This window comes from Hyperolius riggenbachi, chromosome 6 (assembly GCF_040937935.1).
Source record: "Hyperolius riggenbachi isolate aHypRig1 chromosome 6, aHypRig1.pri, whole genome shotgun sequence".
Lineage (NCBI taxonomy): Eukaryota > Metazoa > Chordata > Amphibia > Anura > Hyperoliidae > Hyperolius > Hyperolius riggenbachi.
The window spans coordinates 215,803,055-215,816,202 of record NC_090651.1 but is presented as its reverse complement, the minus strand read 5'-3'; the positions used below and the strand labels follow the sequence as shown (position 1 = coordinate 215,816,202).

General features: G+C 44.2%; 1 long non-coding RNA gene across 1 annotated transcript in view; it reads left to right on the top strand.

The window, feature by feature from the left end:
* The first annotated feature begins 8,928 nt into the window (after positions 1 to 8,928).
* The window catches only part of LOC137522645 (uncharacterized), a 104,493-nt gene continuing 100,273 nt past the window's right edge, over positions 8,929 to 13,148 (top strand). The window contains exon 1 of the long non-coding RNA XR_011022376.1: positions 8,929 to 8,980. This is a non-coding gene — a long non-coding RNA (uncharacterized lncRNA). The remainder of the gene's footprint in view (positions 8,981 to 13,148) is intronic.

Here is a 13,148-nt window from a genome sequence, read left to right as displayed (position 1 = left end):
CTACAGGTATGTGGCTTTATCATTGACAATCTGCAGGAAACAGGAGCCATGGTAAACATTGCAGGTTTTGGGCTACAATTTTGCACATGCGTTTGGGGATATGGCCAGAAATGGTGTCCTCAATGCTAATTACAAGCAGATGCTTATCCGTCATGCTTTACCATTGGGGTGGCATCTGATCAGTCTCAAATCAATTCTGCAGCAGCATCATGACCTTAGCTACAAGCCCGAGGTCCCTAAAGAACTGTCTTAATGGAAAAAAAAAGAATGAGGAATGAGATGATATGCCACCACAGTGAACTGATCTGAACATCATTGATTGTGTCTGAGATTACATGAAGAGACAGAAGCAACTAAAACAGCCTAAAACCATAGAATTGTTGTGAACAACCTACTGGAACAACCTACATTTTACTGTAAGTTCAAAAACATGAAAAAAAGACTACACACAAGTTGCCCAGCCACAATACAAGCATGTAGGAGGTTCTGGATCATACAGACTGTTATTGCTGTGACGATGACCAAATGTAGCGAAGAAGCCAAGCAGGTTGTTTAATTTTTCAAATTCTTTGATAAAGTGAATACCAAAGTAGGATTTTGGCTTAAAAAGCTGTGTGGGCAAAGTTAAAGAGAATTTAATGCAGTTTTATGTTTAAATAGTTTTTATTGGGGCTTTTGAAAAATAAAATAAACAGTACAGCCAAATAGGCAGTTGTATACATTTGTCTATAAAAATTTCACATTGGTAACAATAGCATAGCTTTTATAACGGCCGTTAAGAACAGTTTTCCCGATCAAACAGTATTCAGAGTGATAGTAACATTTGTTTATACGTCATACATGTAGTAATAATCAAATTGGTGTACTTAACGCATAAGTATTTACGCAACATATTGTTGCTAACCTTGTTACTAGATATATGTTTCATAGTAACAAGAATTTTATGATATTTCCATAGATAAATGATTAATTGACTATGTTGTTTTGAGATTAATTATAATTTGAATGGAGCAGATCTTTCTAAGAGTTGGGAGACCAAAACCACCCTGCTGAACTCTCAGGGGTCGCATTTATCTCAATAAGTCAAAGCATAGTCATCTATGTGTTTCTGGTTCACATTAAGTTGAGTAGTTAATTTGCTTATGTCTTATACTGTATATTATTTAAGCTTATTTATTTATTCTGCTTATTTTGTACCCCAATATAGATTAACTTTTCTAATAAATAAATAAATAAATCTATAACTGAACAATAACAACAGGGGGTAGGTGAAGGATGGGAATACCCTACAGGGGCCTTATAGCCGAGCATCAATTGTTTTACACATAGTAGAGGTGGTGGGTTATTGGCACTTTGGGCTCGATTCACAAAAGGTTGCTAACTCAGTTAGTACGCCTAAAAGCTTTGGGCATGCTAACTAGGATGCTAATCAGTTAGCACGCCCAAAGCTTTTAGTGATCGCGCGCAAAGTTTAGCGCTGTGCAGTGCGCGCAAAACGTTGCACGGAATGCGACTAAAACGTTGCACCTGGTGCCCCTAAAACTTGCACTGGGTGCGCCCGAAACGTCGCACAGTGCAACGTTTCGCGCACACCGCGCAGCGTTAAACTTTGCTCCCGTCCTAAAGCACAGGGCTTTTAGGCGTGCTTAGTAAGTTAGAACCCTTTTGTGAATCAAGCCCACTGTGTGCATCATACAATAGTATAGGATTAGGAAACTCAATGAAAGGAGTTTGAGATTGTCCAGAATTGTCATAGTGATATTGATATTAGATCAAAGTTTCAGAGAAATCAATAGTCAAATCTTCCTCTCACTGTACTTCACATCATGAGAATTTGTTGAAAATGTTCTGGCTCTGGTATTTAACTCCTGAACAAATTGTACAATTTGACCACCAGGCCTCACCTGATTGCTGGAGAAATTGTGGCCAAATTGGCTCAATTGACCACATATTTAGGCATTGCCCAAAAATTAGACCAATATGGAAAGATAGAGCTCCTACTAAAGAAACTCCCTATGAACCTATCCCGTATTCCACCTCATATGGGTCTTCTTCATATAAAAGTATGTGACTTACTTCCAAAGGAAAGGTTCCTCATTAGTCCCCTTATAATTGCTACCAGGCTGTCAATTGCCGATAACTGGAAATCTCATAGTATACCAAACATTGAGGAGATTATCAAAATTGTTGAATTCCAATTAATTGCTGAAAAGTCCTGGGCTCTGCGATATGGTTCATTGGATGAATTCCTTTGGAGATCTGATCAATGGTTGTTATTATTATGTCCTAACTCCAAACTATTTGACTATTAATGCATTTTTAAAGGGAACCCAAGTTGAAAGGCATATGAAGGCTGCCATATTTATTCATTTTAAACAATGCGAGTTGCCTGGCATACTGATCCTTTGTTTCTAATGCTTTTAGCCACAGGTCCTGTACAAGCATGCAGCAGATTAGGTACTCTGATTCAGCTGACTCAGGTTTTACTGGATTAGCCATATGTTTGTTCAGATACTACTTAAAGTGGATCTGAGATGAAAAACTAACTATAACCAGTAACTTGTCTATATATCTTGGGCAGCACGGTGGCGTAGTGGTTAGCTCTCTCACCTTGCAGCGCTGGGTCCCTGGTTCGAATCCCAGCCAGGGCACTATCTGCAAAGAGTTTGTATGTTCTCTCCGTGTCTGCGTGGGGTTCTTCCGGGCACTCCGGTTTCCTCCCACATTCCAAAAACATACAGATAAGTTAATTGGCTACCCCTAAAAATTGGCCATAGACTACAGTACTTACACTACATAATATAGACATATGGCAATGGTAGGGATTAGATTGTGAGCTCCTTTGAGGGACAGTTAGCGACAAGACAATATATATATATATATACACTGTACAGCGCTGCGTAATATGTCGGCGCTATATAAATACTAAATAATAATAATAATATCTTATCTAAAGTTTAGATGGTTTACACAGCAAATCTAGCTGCAAACAGTTTTAATAGAATATGATTGATTATTCCTGTGATACAATGACAGCAGCCATGTTGTTTGTAAACATTATACAGAGGCAGGCTTATCTGTATCTTGAGCCATCAGCCTAATCCCCTCTCCTCCTCCCTCCTCCCCTCTGCCTCTGAAATCAATGGTTAGTAACACCTCCTCCTCCTCCTGCCCAGACTGAGCTCCCATGAGCCCTTGCTACTGCCAAGGCTCTCTGAAAACCTGTGGGCGTGGCTTTTTTAGTTTATAGGGAATTAGAGTATTAAAACAAAAACAAAAAAGTATTTGGATTGAGGAATGCCCTATAAACAATAGGAAAGGAACACAATTATGCAATGTGTAAAAGTTCACCTCGGATCCACTTTAAGCTAGAAGATCAACAAGGCTACCAGGCAACTGGAAAAATAAATATGGCAGCCTCCATATCCCTCCCACCTCCGGTTCCCTTTAACCACCCTGGCGTTCTGATTAAATCGCCAGGGTGGCTGCGGGAGGGTTTTTTTTAAATAAAAAAAAAACTATTTCATGCAGCCAACTGAAAGTTGGCTGCATGAAAGCCCACTAGAGGGCGCTCCGGAGGCGTTCTTCCGATCGCCTCCGGCGGCCAGAAGTAACACGGAAGGCCGCAATAAGCGGCCTTCCGTGTTTCGCTTACCTCGTCGCCATGGCGACGAGTGGAGTGACGTCATGGACATCAGCCGACGTCCTGACGTCAGCCGCCTCCGATCCAGCCCTTAGCGCTGGCCGGAACTGTTTTTTCCGGCTACGCTGGGCTCGGGCGGCTGGGGAGACCCTCTTTCGCCGCTGCACGCGGATTGCCGCGCTGCACCGGCGATAAGGCAGCACACGCGGCTGGCAAAGTGCCGGCTGCGTGTGCTGCTTTTTATTTGGTGAAAATCGGCCCAGCAGGGCCTGAGCGGCAGCCTCTGGCGGTGTTGGACGAGCTGAGCTCGACCAGACCGCTCAGCTGGTTTAAGGCAATGGGTGAATACAGCAAATATTGATTAACCACTTCGCACCCAGACCTTATTTTCCACTTATAAACCAGAGCAGTTTTGACAGTTTAGCTGTGTCCTTATTTAATCAGAAATAACTCTATACCTACTTATGACACAGAAATGAAACATACCGTGTATACTCGGATACAAGTTGACCTCGTGTATAAGTCGACCCCAAAATTTGACCCGCTTAAGCTGGTATTTTTCAATGTTTCAAGTATAAGTCGGTCCACGAAAGTTGATAGCTGCAGGTGGGGACTAGGAGGGTTACTGGTTCTGCACTTGGGGACCAGAAGTAATGTCTGCACTCGGAAACTAGGAGAGGTTAATAGCTAACTCCCCAGTTGCAGCCAGCACCTGCCCAATATTGAACCCCTGTGCCCTGTATGGCTGCAGCTGTGTCCTCCCTTCTCTGTGCCTTGTGATACCTTAATTTGCCCTCCTATAGACCCCCCTCTCTCTCCCCCACCCCAAGTGCCCTGTATGCAGAGTGCACATTGCAGCACAGCAGGCATACATTCCTAGGGCAGAGTTTCCCCTCAAACCTCCCCTCCCTTCCCAGCCGCTGTGGTGCCTCCCTGTCTCTCTAGCTCTGAGTGCCCGCTGCCCTCTCCCTACGGATGCCCGCCTCTCTCTCCCTGTTACGTGAATGCAGTGTAAGCCGGGCTGACATACATTACCTAATCCCCCGCTGCGCGCTGTGTCCTCTGATCTCCTCTTCGCTGATGCTGGTAAGCGTACTATAGCGTCTCTCCCGCTTCCGGTAGCATGTGACATTGGGAGTCACATGGTACCGGAAGCGGGAGAGACGCTATAGTACACTTACCAGCATCAGCGAAGAGGAGATCAGAGGACACAGCGCGCAGCGGGGGATTAGGTAATGTATGTCAGCCCGGCTTACACTACATTCACGTAACAGGGAGAGAGAGGCGGGAATCCGTAGGGAGAGGGCAGCGGGCACTCAGAGCTAGAGAGACAGGGAGGCACCACAGCGGCTGGGAAGGGAGGGGAGGTTTGTTAGGGAAACTGGCCATAATTATTAGTAGGTGGAGGCAGGAGGGAGGGAGAGCCAGAGAGGGGGGCAGTTTAGAATAGCATAATTAAGAGAAAGAGGCGCTGGACCCCAGCTATAAGTTGTTAAATTTAGGACTGTCTCAAGTACTAGTCGACCCCCCCTACTTTTACACTGTGAGTCAGTCCTAAATTTCTTGACTTATAGCCGAGGATATACGGTATATTGTTTTTTTCAAGACAAACTAGGCTTTCATTGTATGCCATTTTTTCCCTCAAACAATTTTGTTTTCTATGAATTTTAATGGGAAAACAAGGAAAAAAATGGAAAAAACACATTATTTCTCAGTTTGACCAATTCCAGTTTAAAATTAAAAAGTGCTACTGTAGATAAAAAACACAAATTTTGTTTGGCTATTCTTACCACTTATCACAAAACTTAGATTATGTTCCTGTTACAATTTATTGTGAAGATATTTAATTCTGAAATAATGTGTAACGATTGGTGTCAACAAGAACAGATATTTTTGATTATTGGTGATCTGCAGTATCACCAATAATACAGATGCTATACCTGATTATGTGGTTATCTGCAGAATCACCAATAATGCGAGTATAGCTAGACACAGGACAACCAGATGTAACAATAGGTGTTTGGTGCAACAGTAATACAGATAGGAATACCCACTCCCCCAGAGGAGCTGGTAGTGGGAGATATCTCTATTGAACACAGGAATCCAGAGCGCTGTAAAAGACTCGTTGCAAGTTATTGCAAACGCTTGATTGCAATTATTGCTGCTAAGGGTGACCCAACCAGTTATTAGGTTCAGGGGGCAATTTCTTTTTCACACAGCTCCATGTAGGTTTTGAGGTTTTTTTTCTAACTAAATAATAAAAACCATCATTTAAAACTGCATTTTGTGTTCAATTATGTTATCCTTGACTAATAGTTAACGGTTTTTGATGAGCAGAAACATTTAAGTGTGACAAACATGCAAAAGAATAAGAAATCAGGAAGGGGGCAAATAGTTTTTCACACCACTGTATATATACTGAGAGCGCTCCACAGCACCACCCCAGTCACTCAGCCAATCAGGAGCACTTCTGAAGTCAGCTGACCGGCCGATCAGCTGACTCCCCTTCTATTCGCATAAAGGTCCTGTCGCCTGGCGCGCGTGCCCGTAGCCCTCAGTCTATGTGCAACTGAAGGACCAGGCAAAACTCCAACATGTAACTGCGCGGCGGAGGCCGCCGGCTGAGACGCGGAGACATGCCGCTCACCGCTGCGGCGGTATCTCCGCTATCTATTACATAATGCTATAGAGTGCATTTTTCACTATGACCTGAGAAAATAAAAGTATTTTTAATGGTAAAAATCAATCTCATTAGCTCAGGAAACATATATTCCCGTTTACCAATTAGGGCTGCATCAGATAGTGCCAGAAATGTGCACAGGAGCAAGCCCAATCCTGCACAGCACTGCTTCTATTACAAGACGTATATCTACTGACTCGTGGCTAAGATGAAGTCACAGAGGACGTAGATATACTGTAGTGGTGGATAAAGTGGTTAAAGGTTTTTTTTCTGTTTAAACAATTTGTAATTTATGAATTCATAAATATAAACTATTTGCTGCATTACTACTGAAAGTTTGGTCATGTAACAATATTTTCTCACAGCTGCCCAAAGCTCCCTAACAAGGGCGTTAATAGGATCCTAAGACATCCAGGACACTTTTGGGCACCCCTGCCAAAAAATGGGTGTGGCCATACACCAGAATGTGGGAGTGGTCATGGGAGGGGCCACATTTATTTGAAGCTTACAGCGGTCTGAGTAGGCCTGCCCAGCAAAATGTTGAATCAAGCTCCCGTCTCCATTACTACAATATACATATATATATATATATATATATGTGTGTGTGTGTGTGTGTGTGTGTGTGTGTGTGTGTGTGTGTGTGTGTGTGTGTGTGTGTGTGTGTGTGTGTGTGTGTGTGTGTGTGTGTGTGTGTGTGTGTGTGTGTGTGTGTGTGTGTGTGTGTGTGTGTATATGCAAGCTGTGGCATTCTGGGTGTTGTGTGGTGCCATGCTGGGTGCCTCTATAGGGCATATTGGGTGTTGTGGTGATATGCTGAAAGGTGTGGAGCCTTCATAGGGAGCATACATCGTTGTGTGTCCTCACGGTTTCCCCCCCGAACCTCCCCCTCCCTTCCCAGCAGAATAGCACAGAGGGAGGAACTACTCATCTCTTCCAGCCCCTCTCCAGGTCTGGAGAGCTCCTCTCTAACTTTCAATTCTCCCCCTAGCATCCGAAAATCAGACGTCTGGGGCACCCCAGAATAGATCAGAGGCACATGCCACTGATCTTTGGGGCTAGCAACGCCCCTGCTCGCTACCAGGCAACAAATGCTGAAACATGCTGTTAATTGAGCCAGATGCAGCACTACAATTTAAAATGTACAATGGTGATTTTGGCCTCATTGCTTTCATTGGCATTATGGCATTTAGCTGGTATATAGCCAAAAAGGCCATTGTCAGAAATTTGCATCCCACTGTTTGGATTCAGCGATGCAAACAGCAAAATGTGAGTATGAATTAGAGCTACCATCTCCAATTAGGCATCATTTAGGAGGTTTATTGTTAGTGGATGGCGTATGGGAAGGCTAGTTTAGCGTAAGCATTCACAAGAGTTAATGTAACAGTTTGGTTACGGTGTCATGCTGAAGGGGTTTAACAGATGCAATTTTAGGGTGAGCTTTAGGAGTTAATTTTCAGGCAAAGAGGGCTAGGCTTCAGGAAGCAGTTACTTACCGTGGGGGTAAGGGTGAAAGCAAACCCCACCATGACAATTAAATAAACATACACGTCATACTTACCTCCCGTGTAGTCTAATCATTAATCTCTTTCTCCTCTCCTGCATCCTTTTTTGTCCACTGTGATCAATGGAATTATCTGTCCCTTTTGAAAGTGCCCATTACTCTGTAACAGCTTCTGGGCCAGCACATTGTTAAACTGCAATATCGCCCATGTGAGCCATAGGAAAACATGGACATTACTTTGCACATCCGTTGTCAAAATCTTGTCAGAATTGGATTGGGCCCAAAGTGCGTACACACAACAACAAAAAACTAAACTCTATCCAAAAAAATATCTTACTGTGGGCAACGTTCTCCCTCTCTGCTTATTTCTGGTTACTTCAGTTCAAAGTCAATGTAAACTACTTTTTTTCTGGAAAAAAAAACGACAGCGCTTAACACTTTATTTTTTTATATTTATTTACCATACTCCAAAACCTCTAGCTGTTCTCATTTAATAAATACACATATAAAACCAATACTTGTGCTTCTGGGATCTGTGAATATTTCTGATTGCTGCTGCCACTTGTTGCACAGCATCCAATTGACAACAGATTATTTATTTTTCAGTGTACCGTACTACTGGTGGCCAAAATCATGTTCAGTACTGTGTATTTACCTGACAAAGTTTCTGCCAATGCCTATAGAATTTTCTCTCAATGATCCTTGAAAATTGGTGTGCAATACAAAATTTTAGGCACAATCATTCATCTGCCTGTCTAATTTTAGAAATTGCTGCAATCATTTCCAAATGTAGAGGACTATAATTTGTTTGGCCTCAGTATTTGTCAAACTGGTGCCTGTTATCAGTGTGGAGGACTACACATTTTTCTGTCCTGAGCTGTCAATAAATGCCTGCTAGTTTTTCAGCAGGGGTACAGTATTACTCTGCTATCCTTTATCTAATTTCATACCAAATACAATTTTCATGGCTGCTGGTTTTATTCCTCAGCTGAAGTATGTTTGGGTCTTCAATATAATGTTAAAGATTATGGATTTGGCAGTTGTCTGCTGCAACCAGTCAATACAATTTAGCTGTACTGATCTACGACTGCCTTTCTCTGCATGTAAGATGTTTATTTTCGCCGGGATTTGACGGTGCCAAGTTCTGGCTACACAGGTGCTGCCTATTAGTGTTGGGCGAACAGTGTTCGCCACTGTTCGGGTTCTGCAGAACATCACCCTGTTCGGGTGATGTTCGCGTTCGGCCGAACACCTGATGGTGTTCGGCCTTTTAAGTTCGGGTTCGCCCCGAACTACTAAATGGCCGCCGAACAGGGCCCTGTTCGGCCGAATACTGCCCCCCTATGGGGTCGCAGGCATAAGGGGGGAGCATGCCCCGATCGCGGGGGGGGGGGGGGGGTCGGAAATTCCCCCCACCCCCTCCGCTAGTGCTCCCCCCTCTGCCCGCTTCCCCATACAAAAGTTTCAGGAAGTACCGGTCCGGTGGTAGTGGGTGGCTGGCAGTGGGCGGCACTGTGAAGTGAGTGACTGAGGAGGAGGAGTCCGGAGAGTGACGCGTTGAGGGAGGCCGGGCAGCGGGCGGTTCAGCAGTAGTATTACTGCTGAACCGCCCGCTGCCCGGCCTCCCTCAACGCGTCACTCTCCGGACTCCTCCTCCTCAGTCACTCACTTCACAGTGCCGCCCACTGCCAGCCACCCACTACCACCGGACCGGTACTTCCTGAAACTTTTGTATGGGGAAGCGGGCAGAGGGGGGAGCACTAGCGGAGGGGGTGGGGGGAATTTCCGACCCCCCCCCCCGCGATCGGGGCATGCTCCCCCCTTATGCCTGCGACCCCATAGGGACCCAAAAGCGGGATGTTCGGGGAGTTCGGGGTTCGGCCCGAACATGCCGAACATTGCGGCCATGTTCGGCGAACTTTCCCGAACCCGAACATCCAGGTGTTCGCCCAACACTACTGCTATATGTTGGTTGCTGTCAGTTGTCTAAAACTTCACTGTGTTGCCCAGGGCTTGTGGGAGACAAATCTTGGCCCTGCTTGTTATGCTGCTTTTACCACAGGTCTATGACTGTTGCCCAGAACTTTTGAGACTAAACTCCTAGTGGTTCTTCTGCCTAAAGATAAGTGAATATGCACAATATTGATTTGCCATCACACATTTTCGCACAGATGAGAATATTTGTGGAAATATACCGTATGATTATGACAAAACACACTATTGAGTTGTGCGAAAATGCAATTTTTTTAAAGAAAAATTTGAGGTCATGCTTAATGCTGTGTATAATACCACTTTTGTTCCTACTGTTGTCATTTGTCTATAATGTTTTTATGTTGGCCTGGGATTTTAGGGTTTTGTCTGGGCCTGTCACCAGGGATGTGTGTAGGCTTAGGTCACGTAGGCAGTGTCTGGTGGTCAGAGAGCATTTCCCTTCATAGCTGCTGCCTGCATACCTTGCAGGAGCCCACCAGGACAGGAGGGAACATGCAGCGGAGAGTGCCCTCTTTCTTCATGCATACAATTAGACAGTGGTAACATTTATTGACAGGTGAGCTCCAGTCTACAGTGTTTTACTTAACTGGGCATGTCTCTGGATCTGGTTGCAAAACTATGAATGTGACTTTTAAATGTATGTATGTATGTATGTAAGCCGGTGTGGCACTAGACTATGATACATTTACTACATGAAACATAGACATATTAATATAGTAGGGATTAGAGCGTGAGCCCCTCTGAGGGACAGTTACGTGACAATACAATATAATTTGCACAGCATTGTGGAAGTTGTCAGTGCTATATAATTACTAAATAATAAATTATAATAATGTGAGTGTATGTTTGCCTGTGTATACAATTATATACTTAAGTGCATCTGGGCACATGTAAATGTATACACCCTGAGGAGCCCCTGAACAATCTGATTGATGACAAAATGTGTTGGGCGGAGCTAACTAGAGTGTGGGTTAACCATAAACAATGCCAATCAGCGGTAACTAAAGAAAATACAATTCTAGGATGCATAAAACGGGAAAAAAATATTGAGATGCTAGTATATTACTCCTTCTACATAAATCATATGTGAGGCCAGATCTGGAGTATGGAATACAGCTTTTGGCAGATGAGCTTTTTGTCCCCAGGCTTGTATAGCAGACAAGGCAAAATAATATGCGTATGGAGGAAAAACATTTTGCCATTGATTTGGAAAGTCCTTTACGGTTAAACCTGGAATATCTTACCTCACAAAGTAGTTATGGCAAACTCTGTATCTGCATTTAAATAGAGTTTGGATGCTTTCCTCGCATTGAAGGACATACGTGAATATAATTACTAGACAATTCCAGGTAGAGTTGATCTATTTTTTTTCCTGGTTGAACTTGATGCACAGATGTCTTTTTTTAACCAAACTAACTATGTATATAACTTTATAACTAAGACAGCAAAGGTGTAAGTGTTTTTTTTTCACAAAAAAATGATGAAACTGTGTAATCCTATAAAGCTGAAATGTAACTCTGCACCAGGTGATTTTTTTTTTTAATGGATCTTCCTAAGAGAGGTTTTGAATGGAGTGTGTTGTGAGGGGGGAGGGGATGAACAACATTACTTAACTAGGCGGGCAGGGGTTGGGGTGAGCGGCATTACTTGCCTACAGGAGCTGCAAGATGTACTTGCATCCCTGGACCACATCCCTCGGCATGCACTGTGGCTGGCATGTGAGCACTACACTGCCAGGTACTACAAAATGGGGCACATTTTTTGCTGAACGGAGCTACAACTAGTTGTCGCCAGCTGCTCTGCTGATGAGCTGGTTGAAGAGACCCTACCTGCTCCCCCTGCTGCAGCACACATAGATCACTCACATCCTCCAACACAGCCATGTCAAATGAAAAGCTGGGGGGAATTTGGGTGATCGGGAAAAAAGATTGGAAGGTGTTAAAATAAAATCCAAATTGTTGGCAGCAGAATTAATATAGAATACCATGAACAGATGCTTAAAAACTGACCTTCTGTGCCAAAGTATCAAGATTTTATATTTAGATATGCCCCTCTCCTGAAAAACTGGCGAGGGGGTGTTGGTTAGGGTGAATCAGTAGGTGTGGCCTGTGAAATAATGTGCTGATGCCACTAAGCCAGCCAATCACAGAGAGGAAGGGTGAGGAAAGGAGAAGTAGAGTGTCTTCCAGCGCTGCCTACTATGTAATACAGAACTCAGCTGTTGCTACATTTGCCTTAAAAGGATTCTGTCTCTTTTTTCATTGTGGAATTTACACTTTTGGCCTGCTATAAAGTATTAGAAACAGAGTGCACAGGACAACCAAGCAACAGCTATTTTTAAAAGGAAATAAATATGGAAGCCACGACTACAGGGTCACTGTAAACTAATAAAGAAGTAAAGGACATAACCACTTAACGACCTGCTAACGCCCATAGGCGTTGGCAGGTCTTAAGTGGTTTACCATGGAAACGGCCGCTCGATCGAGCGGCCTTTCCATGTCAGTTCACGGAGGGTGTCTCCGTGAACAGCCGGAGACCCGCCGATCGCGGCTCGCCGGCAAAATGTAAACACGCGGGGAAGAAATCCCTGCTGTTTACATCATACGGTGCTGCAGCAGCGCCGTAAGGCAGATTGGCCAGGGATTACCGGCATCTGATAGGCGGAAGCCTATCCTAGGAGGCGCAGGACGGAATTCCGTCCTGCGCATTACGTAGAGAGAGAGGGAGGGAGGTAAGGAGCGTGAGGGCGGAAATGGCTGCGGAGGGGGGCTTCGAGGAGCCCCCCCCCCCCCCGCAAAATGCAGATGGCCGGCGGCGGTCAGACCCCCCCAGCAGGACATCCCCCTAGTGGGGAAAAAAGGGGGGGAAGTCTGGTCTCCCTGGCTTCAAAGTGATCTGTGCTGTGGGCTGGAGAGCGCACGCAGCACAGATCGGACCAGCATAGGCTGGTCCTTAAGTGGAAACAACATTTGAATGCTAAACAGCAGTCCACTTTCTCAAAAGTACAACAGGGAACTTAAAGAAAAATGAGTGTTTAATGCTTGGCAATTTCAGTGAAAACGTAGTCCAAGATGAGCTGCTGAAAATGTCATTGGGAAACCAATTACGCTACATCTTTTTTTGTGACTGAGTGACGTGACTGACCATCTATCTCACAACAGAAATGCTGTGGTCTCTTTCCAGAAGGAAACAGAAATTAAATTGTGCAGTGGCTGCTACTTCTCTGAGTTTGCAGCCAGTCAGTGTAAAAATGATAAAAAACGCTATAGTTGTTCCAACTCAAGACAGGTTTCAGACTTGATGCCGAATGGCATTTCTTCACAGCTGCAAAT